This window comes from Nilaparvata lugens, chromosome X (assembly GCF_014356525.2).
Source record: "Nilaparvata lugens isolate BPH chromosome X, ASM1435652v1, whole genome shotgun sequence".
Lineage (NCBI taxonomy): Eukaryota > Metazoa > Arthropoda > Insecta > Hemiptera > Delphacidae > Nilaparvata > Nilaparvata lugens.
In genome coordinates this window covers 48043374-48064254 of record NC_052518.1, presented here as the reverse complement: position 1 = coordinate 48064254, position 20881 = coordinate 48043374, and the positions used below count along the sequence as shown (strand labels likewise).

The 20881-nt window shown below is 33.3% G+C and overlaps 1 protein-coding gene across 2 annotated transcripts in view; it reads left to right on the top strand.

Annotated features, from left to right (window-relative positions):
* Nucleotides 1-20881, top strand: part of LOC111054728 (probable nuclear hormone receptor HR3) — a 269988-nt gene that overhangs the window by 44678 nt on the left and 204429 nt on the right. The window lies entirely within an intron of this gene.

Sequence of the window (20881 nt, the reverse complement as noted above, 5' to 3'; positions counted from 1 at the left end):
ATGTTTTTCACGGTTTTCTCAAAAACGGCTCTAACGATTTTTTTCAAATTTATACCATGGATAGCTATTTATAAGCCCTATCAACTGACATGAGTCTCAGTTCTGGGAAAATTGCAGGAGCTCCGTAATATTCTTGAGGAAAATGGCAGATAATTACAAAAAAAACATGTTTTTCACGATTTTCTCAAAAATAACTCGACCGTTTTTTATCAAATTCATACTCAGTATAGTTATTTATCAGCTCTATCAACTGGCATGAGGCTCCTTTCTGGGAAACTAATGGGGGGTGCACCCCATCCTTGAGAAATGGACTTAGTAACCTCCTTCTCGTGCATGAGGTAGGTAGGTAGCGCAGTTCATAAAAAAAAAACATAGTCGAGATATTTCATCTGTAGAACAGCTGTTTTGACGACTTTAAAAAATGACGACTAAAAAAATCATCGAATTTCACAATTTACACAAAGGAAAAAGTACTCTGAAAACAATTATATATACAAATATACAGAAGTCTGATCGTAGTTTCAAATATGAGCAAGGAAAGTTGTGTGAGTGTACCACACCATATTTTTAAGAATTGTGTTCTTTCTGTCAATAGTTTATAAATAAATAACAAGCGAAGCTCGGTGCCCCGATATTGGTATTATTATGCGTGCCCATCATTATCAATATTCTCACTTTTGAAAAAAAACTAATTTAATAGTTGATTAAAAATAATCAAATGAACTAATGCTGAAGAGATTATGATATTTTTTATTGTAAAAGAATAATTCTCATCAGATAGAAAGATTATCACAGAACTTGATGAATTATATCATATGGAATACAAATTCAAACGTGACCTGAGTTTCTTTTCAAACAGGTGACATTGGATACTTGTGGATGAGAAAACTGCGTGAGGTCTACTGTTCACAGAACTACTCAATACATTCCAGTACAATTATCTTGTTTCACAATCCAATATCAGGGCACCGAGCTTCGCTCGTTATTATTTCATTTATTGATAAACAGAACAAAATGATTGAGGAAGGACTAACAGGCACAGCCCAAAATTGTTTCTTCCCTGAATTTTTATTTTGAGGTCGTATTTATATTTTACAGCTGGCTATACGTCAGTTTACGAATTTCGGGGATGAGATATTTTGATTTTCCACAGATGCACTCGCTCACTCACAGTGACGACGGAAATCTCAGCTATTTTTCCAAGGATGAATGATCCTTTCAATGTCCTCCAGCGAGTTTTACCAGGGATGAGACCTAGTGCAATCAAATTTTTATATCATAAACCTACAATATTCCAAATTTCGTAAAAATCGTTAGAGCCGTTTTCGAGATCTGTTGGACATAAATAACCAGATAAATATAAAAATATATTCAGAAATTGCTCGTTAAATATAATAGGATTTCCAAGTAGAGTTCATAAGTATCGTAATCTTGCCATACAATTACCATACAATAATTGAAGCTGATTTCATTCAACTTTATTATACTTTTCAAAGTTTTTGTACAGTATGCTACTCATTTCCATTGACAACATGCTCACATATCCAATCTTCCAGGAATTCTATCTTATATAAATATGCCTCTACATCCCCATATTCCAAGAAAAGGGTATTTCTATGTTGAGGAAGCACATACTAAAATTAGCTTATAACAATCAGGTAGTTTTTAGGGAATATGAAAAGATAGACCAGTTGTCTCAAAGGTCTATTGCTGGTTTTCAAATAAAAGGAAATTCAAAATGAAAAACAATACTAAAAAAAACTATCATCTTCAAAATATTCAATGTTCGAGTATATTCACCCTCCAGTAGACTACATTCAACCAGAGAAAACTCCTATAATGTATTCAACGTGATTCAATGTGATTCAACACAGTAGAATCTCTATAATTTGTAGCCTACGGGACCAAGCGTTGAATACAAATTTTGGTGGGTGACGAATATACAGGGTGATTCATAATTATGGTAAAATAATTCTATACGTGATAGTAGAGGGAAAAATAAGAAAAAAAGTTCATATAAACATATATCCATAAACGCTTCATTAGCGAGCTATACAGGGTGAAAGATTTCGCCCGGAATTCATTTCCTCTGGTGAAATACACCGATGCTGAATTGTTTGGCGACTAGTTTTTGAGAAACTTATGCTGGATTCATATGGAAAAATATCTGAAAAATTGAATAAAACTAGTCTGGAAGCTGTAGTGTGAGTAGTTTTTGAGAAAAAAGTTGAAATATGCAAAAAATCTAAGTAGAAAAACACAGACTTCTACGTTTGATGCCCAATAACTTTCTTTAATGACCAGTAAACAAATAATTCCTTGCAATAAAAATTGTAGAGAATTTAATTCTGAAAAGAATTATGTAAGCTGTGTAAACTAAATTTAAATAAAAGTTGGATAAGATGTATTCTTATGTAGTACATTACACCACAAAAGTTTGCTGTTTTATGAGGAGAGAACTAATAACTCATAGGTTGTAGCTGATTGCAAATAAAACATGGATTTTAATAACAGCTGGGCCTACTGTAACCGCGCTGTGTTTTTTGTTTAATCTATTAACTAGTTATTTGTAACCATTCCACTTTGCTTTTGTGTTAAGTGTTAACTTTTTAAAAAATGGCAGGTAATTTTAGACATTATAAATATTCCGAATTAGCTGGCATGCATTTAATGTATGGAATGGGACACTACTGTAATAGTACTGAAGCAAGACGTTTGTATCAAGAGAACTTTCATAACCGAGTATGTCCAAGTTCAAGGTTTTTTGCCACTATTCATCAACGTCTGTCTGAAACAGATTCTTTGATATCCAAAGAGCATATTTATGCAGGCAGACCCCGATCTACTATGACTGTTGAGTTAGAAGAACAAGTTCTTAATGAAATTTATGAACATCCAGAGAAGAGCACAAGAGAATTGTCAGTGCAGTTAAATGTCAATCAATCTATCATTTGGAAGATACTAAAATAGCAACAATTACATCCATACCACCTCCAGAAAGTTCATACTCTATTGCCACGAGACTGTATTCCCTGTGCTGGTATTTGCCGATGGTTTTTAGTAAAACTTGTTTACCCAAACTTTTTAACAACCGTTTTATTTACCGACGAGGCACACTTTACAAGAAAAGCTATCGTTAACGTCTACAACCAACATATTTGGGCAGCTGAGAATCCTCATGCCATTAATCCTAATCTTCCACAACATCAGTTTTCAGTAAACATTTGGGCAGGAATCGTAGGAGATCATCTACTTCTGTTCGAGCTTCCTCCCAGGCTCAATTGCATGATCTACTAGTATTTTGGTATAAGTTAAATGTTATTTAGTTATGCTACTTTCATATAAAAAAAAAACTTTTCATAAAAAACCGAATATTTTATTTGCAATCAGCTACAACTTATGAGTTATTAGTTCTCTCCTCATAAAACAGCAAATTTTTGTGGTGTAATGTACTACATAAGAATACATTTTATCCAACCTTTATTTAAATTTAGTTTACACAGCTTACATCATTCTTTTCAGAATTAAATTCTCTACAATTTTTATTGCGAAAAATTATTTGTTTACTGGTCATTAAAGAAAGTTATTGGGCATCAAACGTAGAAGTCTGTTTTTCTACTTAGATTTTTTGCATATTTCAACTTTTTCCTCAAAAACTACTCACACTACAGCTTCCAGACTAGTTTTATTCAATTTTTCAGATATTTTTCCATATGAATCCAGCATAAGTTTCTCAAAAACTAGTCGCCAAACAATTCAGCATAAGTGTATTTCACCAGAGGAGCTGAATTCTGGGCGAAATCTTTCACTCTGTATAGCTCGCTAATGAAGCGTTTATGGATATATGTTTATATGAACTTTTTTTCTTATTTTTACCTCTACTATCACGTATTGAAATATTTTACCATAATTATGAATCACCCTGTATATCAAGCTCTGCAATATCAATATATATTATATATCAGGCTCTGCAATATCGTAGCTGATAGAACAAAATACGAAAAAAATGTATCATGGATACTGATCCCATCATTACCCATAATTAATTCATAATATAGCCTCTATGAATGGATATTAGAAAATATTGTTATAAATATTAATTTGACATACTTGTAAAGATTTCAGAGAACCTGTTCATGAGCGACTTCTTTAACCCAGGGTGTCTCTAGTTATATTATTATCTGTGAATCAAAAGAGCTTTCAATGAATTCATAACTGGAGTTATCAGTGTTACAATGGCATATTAGTGTATTTATCTTTATGGGAATACTAATAACAGTGTTTTTGATGGCAAAACTACGAATTATAGAGTTATCGAAAGGTTTCAGTGTACTCACTAATCTTGATAATTTAACTATGAAGTGTAGTTATTTTTGTTTTTTGTCAAGAAATTCACTAGCAGCTCTATTATTTATGCTCCAAATAACTGCAAAAAAGATAGACAACTGCACAAAATAGGAATGATATATAACGAATTATACAGTTACAAGATAAGTCATCGCCTGATATAACTACTAAGAGATATAGAAATGAGTGATAGGTTTCAGAAATAAATTGTCAATGGTCTTGTTAAGAATAGCCTACACATGGGGGTTCATCAAACAATGACCATTGTTTGAATAAAAGAAGACAGCTCTGTGTAGTACAGTCCGTCCAAGAAGTGTAACCTAACCATTTTGTTTTGGAAGTGTCAGAGATTCGATGGGTATGACTTTGTCGTTTCTGTACGAATGTAAAAGTGTCCGGTTTTGGCGCCTAACGCATACGCCAATTCGAGACTCTTTCAAAACAGTCTTTCCCTGTCGCTGGCGTACGGTGTCGATGGATGAGATAGTCGCTGTTCACTTCTGTCAGGTTCTGGGTGTGTCGAAGGACTAAGGTGGCGCGTACCCGTAATATTGTTAAGCAAGGATCGAATAGCTTTTTGCTTCGAACAGTTCAAATTCATCTTCATTATAGCCCATAATATATTTATATATAAAAATTTACAATTCCAACAAGTTCTAATTTCAAAACTGAGAAAAATTGGGCAAAAACGAATGATTTAAGTTTCTGGAATGGAAGAGAATTTTCTTAACAGTTTTGCTTGAGTAAAGCAACTGCCAAAATCTAGTTAATCTGGAAGTTTAAACTTGAATCGGTTTTCTCAGTGCATTTACTAATCCAGTTAGTGAACAAGTTAAACTAGTTTAGCGTTAATTTGGTAATGGAATGTCATCGTTTATAATATCAGGAAGGCTGATTTTTACAGGAAATTTGTTATTTGTTCACAAACCATCAGTAAATTGAGGTTATGTAGCTACTATTTCCTTGTTCAAAATCCACAGAGCTGTAAGCTGTACGGTAATAAAGGTGAAAGGTGATCAAGAAATTCTTCAAAAAATTATGAAATGCTATATTACTATTATACACACTTATATTTAGTAGGCACCAAAAATATATATTTTAGAATGTTTTTAAAAAAGCGATTTTGTTATTATTAAATCTACTACGGTCTTCCTCATTTATTAGAAATCTCTCGAAAACAAAATATCTCAGTTATGTGTATTAAAAATATGTTTCCTAATTAAGGACCCCTGTTAAAAATTGTCTTATTTTCTATCAAGTGGTTTATTTAATCAAATACTGGATTGGCAGTTGCTTTACTCAAGCAAAACCGTTAAGAGAATTCTCTTTTATTCCAGAAATTTAAATAATTCGTTTATGCCCAATTTTTCTCAGTTTTGAAATTCCTTTGCAATCATCTTTATCAATTGCATTAACAACTTCTATCAATTCCTCCATCATAATTAGTTTTACATTCAAATAATGATTCACTATAACCTAAATTAATAATAATTATTGTCTACAGAAGCATTAAAAACAACCATTGAAAAATAATTTGGTTTAAACCTCCTGCTTTGGAGGTTTAAACTTTCCCAGAGTAAATTCAATACAGAGTTTAAACTGATAATGTGCAAACAGAATTTTAGTTTAAACAAAAAAAAATCCAGGTTTGGTTTAAGCTTCAGCTTAAACTTACACTGTGCAAACGGCCCTTAATCTTATGCTATTATGGACAGTTCCAACACTTGCATTTACTTTTTAATTAATTAGTACTACAGTTCTTTCACACTCTGATTACAATGTTATTTCACATTTTATTTACACTGTTCTTTTGCACTTCATGTAAACTGTTATTTTGTAGATTTGAAGTTCTTTTTTTTCTTATCGCTTGTATACATTTTCGTTTCAAAGTTTAATCTTTCAGAAAAGAGATTACAGAAAATTTTGGAGTCTTGTTATAATTTCCGAGACAATTTATTGGGTAACCTACACGGTGTCGTCCGATGAGCGATTCAGCAATAAATAGTCCACTGAGCGATCCATTGTTTCAGAATAACAACAAGGATAGGCAGACGCTAAGAATGGGAGGACTTGGGTGTCATTAATCATCAGGAACTGTGACAGAGGAAGGCTAAATGGGTAGTGTCATGTGTATAATCGCAATACGATATTTTGATGATAACGATTGAATCAAAACTTCAGAACCCACCACCTTCCATAAGAACGAATTTTATTGTGTTATGTGAATCTGTATGCAATGTGTGGAATAAAATGTGTGAGCCATTTCGCTTTTGTATACTGTACTATAACTATGATGATTGTAGATTGGCATTAAATTAAAATTTGTGATAGCTTATGAATGTGAAGTATTTCACATAGATTGCTTAAGATGTGGAGTTGATCTTAAATCTATTTGATATCTGTGAGATACTTTATACCTTATGTCTATTTGCAGTAGTGTTACTCATTTTTGGAATTAGGATTGGTAATTGGATCAGGTTTGAGGGGCAGTTACTGTAAAACTATTCCGATGGTTTTTGTATTATCAACTATTGATGGTTTAGAGTCACCTGTCCTAGTTTTTGTTTTGATGATGTCTGATTTTTTTACTTATCACAGTATTAGTAAACCAGGGAATGAAATCTCAAAATTAATTGGGATGATGATTAACCATCAAGTTTTGACTAGAATTAAAATAAAAACTCACTTTTTATCGAGCTTATAAAATTTGTTCAAAGAAATTTTTCATCTTTTCAAGTGGAGTCAGGTCATTATTTTGTTCTTTCATAACAACATTAAAAGTATACTGATTAAAATAAACCAATCAAATTATTATTTATATACACTTGTTTCTATACAGTCTGTTTCAATACTTATTCTTGATTGCACCATGGTTGAAAAGGCTCACTCACAAAGACATGATGTTGGAAATATCTTATTATATCAAAATTAGGAATCTTGATGCCTTTTCATATAGAACTTGATAGTTAGGCTTCATTTTCCAACTTTCAAATGAAGACCCAGCTGGAATGGTGATTTCTTGTGGAGGTGAGTTGAGGGGATAGGTTGTCGTGACCCGTAGACGACTGACTACTTGTACCCTCGTAAAAAAATATACCATTGCCGTCAAGTTGTCACCCCGACTACTTGACACCTACTAGACCGGAGGTGCCAACTAGTCATGACGTAAACGACAACTCGACACCTCGCACCCTCGCGACAGGGTGTCCCCCCCCCCCCGACTAGTTGTCACCTCCACAGAAAGGAGACAAGTAGACGGGTATGGTCACATCCACTTGTCCCTTAAAAACCGGTTTTAAAACGAGACAAGTAGTCGGGGTGGCACCTAGTCGCGTACCCGATTCTACGTGCCAATGTAGTGGCAAGTATCCATTTAGATAGGAAATGTAAGCGGCACTTGAATAGACATGCTCGTGCTACGAACGTGCCAGCGAGTAACGTGCTACGTAACGTGTCAGCTGTTTAGATTTTCTGCATTCCATTTCTATAAGCCGCTTTATTTAAAAATGGCTCTCATGAGTGAAATGTACTGTATGATATGTTTATTTTATTAACTGATGAATTTGAATTGAAGCAGCAGAAAATACTGTTTTCTTTTTTTTTACTTCAAGTGAATTAGAAAAAACACAGCTGGTTCAATAACTGTTACCTCCAGTTTTTATTGAGATCAGTGTGTACGTGCACTCTTACTTCAGGCCCCACAACTAATAAATGACGTCATAACATGTAGATTGATTCTTCATAGTAGTTTCCACTAGCTTATCAATGTATGCTCTTTAACTTTTGTTACTATATCGATTTTTCATTGGATGAAATACTACCTAAATTCCTGAATTAATACATTTGTATTTTATTAAATTGAAATTTTATTGAAATAAAAACACTTTATTCCACAAATACAATAAATTGACCCTACTTTCAGCTTGATAGACATTGATAAATTCATGTCAACCAAAAATACTTAATACAGAATCAAAGGAGAGGTAAATCAAAGGTAAACCAAATTAGATGTAACTCTTTTTTAGGAAAGAGGCTCCCACAGTCTTGTTCACAATAAATCTGTGGTACAGAGAAACCCATCAGGAGAATGTTTTTCAGTTAGGAAAAACCATAGAGAAACTATAGCATAAGCAGATATCCCATGGTATAGGGAATTTATGTCGCAACTTTCACTGTTATCTCAAGCCGATTACTGTCGATTATTGTCGATTTTTGCTGTTTTGTTGGGGTGATGGTGTATGAACGGCACAATTTGAGAGACTACCAGCGTCATGAAGCTTCACGGGAAAGAACTACGTGGACTATCAGCTTGAGATAACAGTAAAAGTTGCGACATAAACGCCCTATACAATGGGATATCTACTAAATGCAATCGTTTCTCTATGGTAAAACCTTTAGAGCCGTTTGCACAGTATAGATTGCTAAACTCGATCTTTTTGAGTGAGCCTTTTCAACAATGGTGCAATCAAGAATAAGTAAAGAAACAGACTGTATAGAAACAAGTTTATATAAATAATTATTTATCCTCATATTAATTACCAGACTTCATGTAATACCTCAGTTGATAACCAGACTGATAGCTTCATCTGCCATATCATTGATGGATGAAAATTTGACTGTCCTAGCATTATGCTCAATTTACTCGTAAACGGTGCGTATTACGGGAAAATATAACTGAACAAAATGTGTTTAGAATTGTGTTCTACATCTGGTTGTCATCAAAAGGGCTTATTATTCATTTTTTTCTCGGCTTCGCCTCGGGCTTCAAAATTTCCCCTCAGGGAGAAAAAAACAGTACTTTTCACTCTAGATATAGAAATAACTATTAATAACTGTAAAAATATTCTTGTCACCCTTTTATTACTTTATTAGATTTATTTACGAGATATAAATCAATTTCAATTTTGAAAGTAAAAACATTATACGGTGAAAAACCTACAATTTGTGAAGTATCTAATGTTGTGAAACATTTACACTTCTTTGAATCTCATTGCCTATGTTTCCTATCATTACAGACGATGAACCTATCTGTTGATATTTGAACATAGAGTTGATTGGTTTATTTTAATCAGTATACTTTTAATGTTGTTATAAAAGAGCAAAATAATGACCTGACTCCACTTAAAAAGATGAAAAATTTCTTTGAACAAATTTTATAAGCTCGATAAGCGCTTTTTTTATTTTTAATTTTTGTGAGTTTTTATTTTAATTCTAGTCGAAACTTGATGGTTAATCATCAACCCAATTAATTTTGAGATTTCTTTCCCTGGTTTACTAATACAGTATTATGATAAGTAAAAAAATCAGACATCATCAAAACAAAAACTAAGACAGGTGATTCTAAACCATCAAAAGTTGATAATACAAAAAACATCGGAATAGTTTTACAGTAACTGCCCCTCAAACCTAATCCAATTACCAATCCTAATTCCAAACCTAGAATTTGTTGGATTAAGGCCTGAAAATTCATCCAAAAATAACGATATTTCAAAAATTTACCGGTGGGATCCTCCAAAACCCCTTTCTCCAGAGGTATTCCAGAACCCCCGGAAAAATTATTGAGCCCACCCACAGATTTTGCCCGTGGGAATTGTGATTGCCTTTCGAAATTTTTAGATGTTTTTCAAAGCATGAATTATTGTGGAATTTATAAGAATAAATACTGCACTGGATGTTTTTATTTCAATTCAACTGATCTTATTTTTGATTACTAGCCAAACTAGACTTAACTCAGCTGCGTCAATCACTGTTATCTCCAGTTCTTATTGAGCTCAGTGTGTAGCTATACATACCGCATGCGACATGTCAGCTCTACATTCCCTGTCAATACGCCGCTTTACATACGGTACTCATATTCAAGGGACATTAATGACTAAGTTGACTGTTTTATCAAAACACATCATGTTATAATTATTATCCAGCAGGTAATTTTCCAAAAACTGGCTATACTGAGTAATAAAATGTTCAGGGGGTTTAGATGTTGTTGATGATGTTATTATGCAAATCGCGTACTATGAATATAATGACAAATTTATTCATCAATGATATTTGAACATCAAAAATAAGCATCCATATTAACGAAAGCCAAGGCCCCTTGAAGCACTCCTTCAGTTCAGTTACAAGTCAAGAGGTCAATGTCCTTTGCTTGACCTTTATGCCGTTTCTCTCTTCGTAGTCATCCTACCTACAATTCACATTTATTAATTTAATAGTATCAATGGAAGTATAGTTACTGTTTGTTTTCAAGATCCATAATCAATTATTATCATTATTTTTCCTACAGTTACCTTGAAAAGTTGCCATTCCTGCACTGATTACAGAACACAAAGAATCACTTTTCCGCTCTAGTGAGCAAAGTATTACTTTGCGTACTCCAGTTTTGCAACATGGCAACACAAAATAGTTGGTGGGTTATATGGAGGATCAGTGCACGAAAACAAAAATTAAGTTGGTAACAATGACTGTGGTTAGATTTGGATGAGAATCATTTTAATGGCTACCCTACATTTATGATAAAATCCCAATCTAGAAATCCAAAACAAGAATAATGTTTATCTAAATCATAATTAAATAATCATCATTTAATAATAAATAATAGTTCTTTTCTATTGATAATTATTATTTCAACTGCAAGCAATGAGAAAAGTAGCAAATATACATTATAAAATTCGAATTTTGAGGTTAAATGACTACCATTCGATATCCATATAAATAAAAATAATAAAAAACATAAGAATACTACAATAAAATATTTTCTGTTGTCTTTGTTTTTTTTATAAATATTTTTCAGTTCACTTTGAGCATTTTTCTCGGTAATTTGATTAAAAGTCTAAATTTCTGAATCCTGTTTCAGTACTTTTTAGCTGGATGAAACAAACTTAGGTAAGATTCTTCCCGCTAGGTCGCACACTTGTCGGTTCAGCCATCTTGTTGTGTTCAGCCATCTTGCAGCCATCTTGCAGATCGGTTCAGCCAATCAGCTGTTGGCATGTATTTTGAATGCGAATTTTTTGTTCTATCTGTATTTTTTCTGATTCTTGAATGAATAAAAATGAGAACTTTGGCTGAGAATTTTCAACTTCAATTGGATTATTATTTTTTAAATGAATTAAGGTTGTTATTAATAACAGCATCACACACACACAAACATTTGATGGATTTCAGCCATCATTTTACCCATAATTACCCACTTTTCATATTCAATGATAACTGTAGGAAAAATTTAATGTGAAATACCTGTGCAAAGTTCCTCTGCTACACTCAAGAAGCCATTCCGTAAACGTTTCTTTTGGTGCAGCAAACTGTCACTTTGCGCACTAGTTGCACAAATAAGTATTGTCCAACATTCAGTTGAGAACCTGTATTACGAGAGCTATTGGTAACTACTTATCTTATCTCATGTATTGAGTTTATAGCCTTAAATAATTATAATTGTAATCTCTATATCTATAAAAGGCTAAGCCCCTACAGACTGAAATCACACCACAGCCCAAACTACTGAGCCTACAAACTTTGCACAGTTTATGATAGCCTCAAAACATCCACTAAGAAAGGATTTTCAGAAATTTGCCCCCCTGAGGGAGCTGGGGCCCCTCAAAAATTTTGTACTTTTTAACTACTCATTGCACAGCAAAGTCATGAGGAACTTTTTTGTTCAGCTACAAAAAATAATTAGATTTATGCAGAAAAATTCCGACCAGGAGCAGAGAGGGGTCCAGGAGAGGGCATTTTTTGAAAATTTTCATGTAAAATCACACTACAGCTCAAACTAATTGGCCTACAGACTTAAAACTCTGCACTCTGCAGACTTCAAACATGCTAGACGCGCACTAAGAATGGATTTTGAGATATTTTGCCTCTAAGGGTTTCAAAGGATGAAAAAGTATCCTATTTAGTAAGGATATGAAAATGGTAAGGTGAATGCCATATGGAACTGAGATAATTGACACATGATATTCTAACATATGTTGTAATCATTGGGAAGCTTAAAATAATGTTATCAATCAGCTGATCGAATTTAATTTTCTATGAATTGAAAGCGCGAGCTTGCCACGTGTCTGTTCCATTGTTGTATGCCTGGCCAGTTCTGTTAGCGCCTTCTATCAGCTGTATATGGAGTCTCATACATTCCGATTAGAACAGAACACAGAGATTTTCTTTGGTTGGGAGTTTGTTGATAATTCTTTTTTCAAATTCAAATTTTATTGCAAACAAAAATCACATTGACAAATTTCTTAATAGACAACAAGATCACAAAAACAAGATGTCAAACATAAACCTACATTTATTTGTAGCACGGCCAGAAAAAGACAAACTTGAGTAGGTACTAGCCGTGAGTTCATTCAATATAACTCATATTTTTGTGTTAATATTTTGTGAACAAAATGTACGAGTGGATGAGAGATGTGAGTAATTTCTCATATTTGATCTAAATGGTTATTCATATTGTAGTAGTGGGGGTCACTTCAATCAAAGTTTTTTATTTTGTAGCTAATAAATTTCATATATATTGATTGTCCATAATGTATCCAGTGTCTATAATGTAAGTGATTAAACTACTCAAAATTAATGGCTTACTAGTCCTTCATAGAATTTATAGTATTCCTGGTGATTGAGCCTGTCTTTTTTCAGTGTTGACTATTAATAATAAAGCTTTATTTACAACTAGCTTACCTGGCGAACTTTGTACCGCCAAAAAGTCAATGTATCTCATGTCACACTTTACTTTATTTGGTGAATCATGAAATTTATCTGACAATCAATATTTTCATTTACATCTAAATAGGGACTTCCTATGTGCTTAGTCATCAGCATTCATTATTCCCAAAACATATTCTTCTCAATCAATTGGTAGTAATATCTATCAGTAAAGTGTTGAATTAAAAAAAAAAAAAATAGATAGGATAAATCAGTGTTTCAAAGATGAACTCAATGTTTTCATAGTTGTTGATTGTCAATAGATGGTCCAGGAAATATTCAATGTACGATGAATCACCAGGAATTACATATTCTTTCCATCTTCCATTTTAGGATGAATATAAGCTAAGCTAAATTCAAAAAAAAAATTGTAAATTATTCTGACATTCTTCAGTAATAATAAATGCAATATGAACAACTCTCTTCCATGAGGTGAATAATTTCTTCCAACATTTTCCGGTTACTCAATGATAGGGGAGTGATAATTAATTGTATAGGTCTTCTAAGGAACCATTATCTACAGCTGGTATCAATCAACTACACTTGACACTACATGATCATCTTTCCGTTCTTCGGTAGCCGCTAGGCCGACAATTTCGAAAACATAGGTCTGTAAAATGGATTAATAAATAATCATTATTAGCCATCCTATTAAAATTTCTGGTCAGAAACCATTCCCAATATTCACACAACATATTCCCAAAGTTTCATGCCGTTATGTCAAGTATTTTCAAGTCATAGGGAACAAACACACAAACAGACATATGAAAGATTTCATTCGTCTCAAACAAAAGCCTCTCTAAATGGAGGTAGAATGATAAGGTTGACAACTTTCAGTTCTGTTGTTTTAACTTTTTTTTCAAATCACTTTCAAAAAGTTCATGTTGTGTTTGAGACACTTCTGGCGCTATCATAGTTTCACAACTATTCTGTTCCACACTCCGATCTCTTGCAGTCGTTAACCATATCTATAATAAAATAAAGAGTTGGCTTATACACGTACGGGACAGGAAAATTATGTTTGACGCATCGCCACGTCTGAACTACTGGACTAATTAACTTGAAATTTTGCATATAGGCTAGATTCTTAATTAACCAAGAATGATTGAAGGCCTATTTAAAATTTCATTATGTCAAGTTTTCAGATTATCAAGTTTGAAAATAGATCCTTGCGAAGCACGGGTTCCTGCTAGTTTAATTATAAAGGTATTTGGCATATTGAAGTTTTCGGTGTTATTTAAATGTAAAATTCAATTGAGTTTTCATTTCAAGTTCCTTCACCTATTAATTCACCAATAGATTGAGTTCGACTAAAATCTTTGATAGTAATCATTATTACAACAGTTCATTGTTTAAAGAGCTTTTCAGTTTTCGTCGATGACTGTGAAAACTTGAAATAAAAGTTGATCATACCATATAGTTGATCAGTATACACATTCATTTATTTGAAAAACTATAACAACTAATAAATCTATTAAACAGGATTTGCAATTCTTTTCAAGAACAAACATTACAATGTACTTGACGAACGATGGAAAAGACACATTGAAAAAGCCTAGAAAACGCAGGAAAACACTCAAAGCTGTTGATTTTTTGCCTTATTTCAAAACCCTCCCAATAAGACACTTTTACATGTTTTACATGCACTTTTACACTTTTACATGCTGAGCCTATACACCATATTTGAACATTTTTATATATTATAAGATAATGAAGATGAATTTGAACTGTTCGAAGCTGAAATCTGTTCTATTTTTGCTAAAATCTGATCCCTTTTTATGAAAGGTGATAGATAATGATTCAATCATTATCATCAGTATATCGTATTGCGGGTCTACCCATTTACCGCTCGTGTCCTTCCATCATTGTTCTTCTTCACCCTTCACGAGGGTTAGCATTACACATTGGACTACTTTCCCCATAGTCACTCGTTGAAAATCGCACATTTGACATAACCCTTCATTTGAGATTCCTCCAGTCAAATATGATGTCGTCCAATGTGCGATTGTCGTCCATTGAGCGATCACGGGACAAGTAGTCCAGTGTGCGATCCATTGTTTAGAATAACAATGATTGGCAGACCCTTTGAATGAAAGGACTTATGCTTTATTAATCATTTCATCTAAGGGGACCAATACTTTTTGGGGCTAAAGGGTTCCGACATAAGAGAGGATGGGTCTTCGCAGGTAGAATCTCGTGTCTCCAACAACATCTGGTTGGACATTTTTCTTCAACACAATGGCGTTGAACACATAGAATTAGCCAGTCAGTTGCAGACCAATTCAACTATGTATACATTTTATTCAATATATATATATATATATATATATATATATAATATATATATATATAGAGAGAGAGAGAGAGAGAGAGAGAGAGAGAGAGAGAGAGAGAGAGAGAGATATTAAAAAAGGAGACACAAGACATAAATAGATCGAAAACACTTAAAAACTTACATTGGAAATGGGGGAAATTTTCGGAATTTCGGTTGAGGAAGGAAACTTAGTTTCCGAAAATTTCCCCCTTTTCTAATGTAAGTTTTTAAGTGTTTTCAATCTATTTCTGTCTTGTGTCCCCTGTTTCAATTTATATTACAAACTTTAGAGTGTCTTCTGTTATGTGCTATTTTATAAGCGAGTTTATTTTACAGCTCCAGCCGTTTCTCGCATCCCATCTGCCATTTATTGCGATTATTCCAGTCTCCCTGGACCAGATTTCTATTCCTCATACACGTATACACCTGTTTGTTCCACAGTTCGGGCGGTCTACCCGCTATTCAATATACTTTATATATTTATTAATTAAGATTTTAAAGTTCATTTACTTAGATCTAATGACATGTTGGAAAGAGGAATTTTGGAGATGTCTGTTATAAAAATGTTTATCTACTTAGTAAACAGAACTATTTCTAAGAATGAATCTATGAATAGTTTTCATTCAGTGACAGAAGCGTGAGAACCTGCTGAAAGCCGACAATTGTTTACTAATCATCTCGTAGGTAGAGACTCCAGACTTGGTTCAAAAATTCCTCTTTTTCATAGTTGATTCCTCTTTTTCATCCAATATTCCTGGTCCAAAAGCTCCGGAAACCAATCAGTTCCATCAGGGATTTGGTAAAAGATTTGGTCTAGGAAGTTGATGGAGGATTCAGATGAAGGAGACAGAGTAGTTAGAATTGAGTTTATTGAGGAAGTGGGAGAGGATATATTAAGAGGGTTGAGGTAAATCAATGCCAATCTACAATCGTTATCATATAAAAGTATCTTATACAGAGTGTTCTCAGAAAAGGTGCCCATAAGTCAGGGCGTGATTCCTCACATCAAAAGAAGAAAAAAGCTCTAATTAACATAGGTCCGAATATGCTTAGTTACCAAGTTATACAAGGTGAAAGATTTCGTTTGAATTTCAGTTCCCCTGCTGAAACGAATCCCTACGGGTATTCGTTGGCTTTTAATTAAGATGTACTATTTAACGCACTGTATGTAGAATCAACTGAAAAATTAAATAAAACCGTTTCCAGACCTGTAGCTACAGTAATTTTTTACGATATGTGACGAAATAAGCGAAACTTGATCCCGAAAAACAAGTTCCTTTAAGGTTTGAAGCAGATTTACTATGTTAAATGAACAATAAACACTGCATATTTTTTTACAGAACTTCTAGAAAATTTAATTTTGAAGAGAAAGGAGTGAAATAAGTACATAATATAAAAACGGAACCCTTAAAAAATAATCCTTGATTACATACAAAACGCATGAAAAATAGACAAAATCTGTTTAGCTCTCTTTTCATGCGATTTGTATGTAATTAAGGATTTTTTAGGGTTCCGTTTGTTTATTATAGACTTATTTTACATCTTCCTCTTCGAGATTAAATTTTCTAGAATTTCTGTGGAGAAATATGTTGTGTTTATTGTTCATTTAACATAGTAAATCTGCTTCAAACTTTAAAGGAACTTGTTTTTCGGGACCAAGTTTCGCTTATTCAGTTTTTTTTGGAATAAGCTATGAAACAAATTATCATAGGTAAACATTTTTCGTTGATCGTTTGATTCACTTTCTATTATTGCAATGGATTGAATCATTTTGAATGTAGAACTTCCCAGGATATTTTTATTTTTATTGATCTTAAACTTCTTGTTTCTATCTTTCCTGGCTCGATTCTAAATCATTGTCTTATCACTGCCGAAAACCTAATTATTGTGTGAAATACCTTTCTTTCTTATTTTTCTTAACCGTGCCATCAATTCATCTTTTGAATAATCCTTGTAAATTCATCGATATTCATTCCATTTTGCTTTTGTAGTTGACTATTTCAGCATTTATGCCCTCTTTATCAACATTTAACATTTCTTCAATATTGTTCCATATTCTGACAAATTCGATCTCCGAGCAAATTCATCAATTTTGTTTTATGATTGCATTTTTGTTTCATTTCTGCCCCTTAATTGACATCTGCTGATTAACCTGTAGGCTTCGGGGGACCTTAAAAAGTCTGAATTTCTAAATACATTGAATAGTATTGTTTAATTTTATTTTATCACAGTAGAGTTATGAACACCTGCTGATAAGCTTTCGTGTTCAAGGCTTTAAGCCTATAATTTCTGAGCTCTAAATTGAGTTTATTGATGTTTTTTCAAAAATATGAATGAAAGAATTATCATAGCTGAGTTGTATAGTTAGTGCAGTTGAGAGTTGATGAGGACTGTTGATTGAAACCAAACCGGTCACCACTGTCAAACTTCCACAGGTGAATACTATACTATAAGAACCATAACTTTGTGGATATTAGTAGAACCAATAAGGATTGATATCCATATCCATATCTTTGAGGATTCTGGCAGGACCTAATGCAAGGTAACCTTTTACCTTTGAAACACTATTAAACAAAGCATTTTACGTTATGTTACTTTCGGCAATTGATGCATGTGATTGTGACATTGACTAGGGCACAGGTGCTACTGTAGGGTTGACAAGGGGCTAAAAAGTTGGCAGAGGGCATTCTTATTTTGTAAATAAGGGACTTTTTTAGTTAGCTAGCAGGTGACTGGCCCACTAACCCAAAGGTCATCGGCACGACATCTCTTTGCTGCTCCGTTACTTGACTTGGAACCCGTTAACTACGTCATCGGGACCACTTCCCCCACTCCACAACAGTCACACCTTACTTGCGGTACTGACACGCAACCGAATACCGAATTACCCCTCTCCGAATTACCCCTCTCGGCGCTCTTCCACATACAAAAATCCATTCTATTCAATATCGATCTCTGGTCTAGCTTTAAGGTACGATTTCTTCACACTCAAAAAGTTGACAATGATTTTGAATGCTTGATAAATTGAATGTATCTAGATTTGAGAAAATTTTATTTCTACAATGTAACATAAACTTTACATTCGAATCAAATACAATTTTATTTCTTTTTTGTAACAAAAACTCAATTTAGTCACGATCATTCACTCAAAATGTCTAATCCAGTTGTTTTAATTCCATCTTATTCATAATATGTATAAGAATTTCTATCACGTGATAGATTTCTTCACAAACTTCACAATCAAACTAGTTGAAATAATTTTTATTGCTGGATGGATTTCTTGAAATGGAATGGAATGAAAATATGATTTATAGGCGGAGTCAGAATTTTTTCAATTCAAATTGAACCTTCTAACTATTTCTTCTAAGATCAAAATTGCAACAGAAGGCATGTTTTCAAAACAAATTTTATTTATATAAATTCATGGTAATAGACAGGATTTTTCCCAGTATTTGCTTTCTCAACATCTATCTATCATGACTCATCTTACAAAACATAGCAAAATAGGATTAAAACACTACCATAATATTAAAGCTATAAGACTACTAATGTTTGTAGTATCATAAAGAAAGCAGCGATGAAATATTGGAACACGTGGTCTATAGTCCGGGCGCAAATGTCATGAATAAGGAACTCCGTAGTCATTTTTGAGTAACAGCCATGGAAGATGTCTCAATTTTTTCTTTAGGTCTAGCATAATAAGGATCGTGATGATAAGTCGAAATCACAGGCAAACACCTCGGAAACAAGATGGCCGCCAAAATTTTCAGGGTTTTGCTATATCGCTTGTATTTTAATAACCGTTCAAGATATTCAACTGTTTTTCTAGACGAAAATATTCTTAAAAGATTTCTCTACAATTTTTTATTCATAAACTTTTCCTTTAAATGCATATTTTTTAGTTATAACCCAAAAAAACGTTTTTTTCTAAATTTGTTCAAATTTCATTACATTAAAACTTTTTTTGTGCAAGAGATACAGAGAAATTTTAAATCTATAAAATTTAGACGGTTTTTTCAACTTTGGAGGAACGATATATCTTTATGCGCTGTACGTCAAAAAATAAGTCCTCCCTCCAAAGAAAACCCTGCATGATTTCTGGTGCGTTTTTCCATAAGCATGAGGTAACAAGCTAGAAATATAAAGTTGATTTTTCATGACTACTTTGAGATAGAGACTTGCAAATTTTATAGTTCTAGCTTAAGGAGGTGAATAATAGGAAGAGCTGCATTTTGTTTACACATCTTCAATTAGAAAGTTACACAGAGATGTTTGAGTCAACCTTATGTATGCAGAGAGTACCCTACTATCATCATACTTTTGGCATAAGTACATTCATATCCAATGATAATCATCAGGTCTATTATCCTTACAAGTGTATTATAGAATCATGTGATTTTATACTGAACAAAATAATTTTCTTATAATATAGGGTGTACGAATTCACAGTGAAACTATGAATGCACACAATTAGTTTTCATGAACTCATCCTTTATATTTTGTAATCTTTTAAAGGTGGCAATAGATTGAAATGCATTTAGTCATCTAAATTGAGTGAGGTAGTCATGATATTATTATGAAATACACTCATTACTTCAGGCAATGAATGCTCAAAACATGGTATAGAGGAAAACTTTTTTGCTGAGGGTGATGCCTATATGGACTCTAGACTTGTGCGTGGGTAATGAGGCGGATGATAATGATAGATGAATGATCCTACAGTTTCAGGTGTGGGTTCCGAACCACCAGAAAGAGATTTAACAGCTCATGAATCATATTCAGAGGAGTTGGCTCAAGCGGTCACCTTTCCAACTGGAGTACCAGGCGCACGATTCTTAACTTATCTAAGCTTATCAGCGCGACCACCGAGTCAAACCGCTTCAAAATTTTTTGGTGACAACTTTTGACCCCACAGCTCTGTTTAGGGTAGTAACGAAGTAAACATATCAAAAGTGCCTACCTCCACCCCTGTGCTATGGGGGCTGGGGTGATTCAAAGGTACTATTTTTCTGTTCTTCACATATATTTCGGAAACTATGCGTCTCACAGACATAACTAATTATTACAAAATTCAAGCTTATAGAATTTCAAAGTATAACATTTTTGAAAAAAAATGTTTGCGTTCAATTTCTTGCTCCTTCTGGCCTTATACCTATTGAACTATTGATGAAAAAAATCCATGCTAATTTTGTTATGAGCTTATAGAACATTGAATACTCTTCAATTTCATTTACAATTTTGCATTTCCCTACAATCGTTGCAGAAATTTTATAATTAAAATTTTTGGTGACAACCACATGTGGATTCTTCACTTTTGAAACAATAAGCAAAGATATTCGGAGGGAATGTTTGGAGCCCAAATTTGATTTTGCAGCCTTGTTGGAACTAACTAGAAGGTGAACATATCGAGAATCCTCATCTCTATCCCTAGTGCTAGAGGGATGGGGGTAGTTAAGATGTTGCACTTCTTCATTTTTTGCTTACACGCTTATAAATCTGTATATATTAGGAACAATGCGTTCC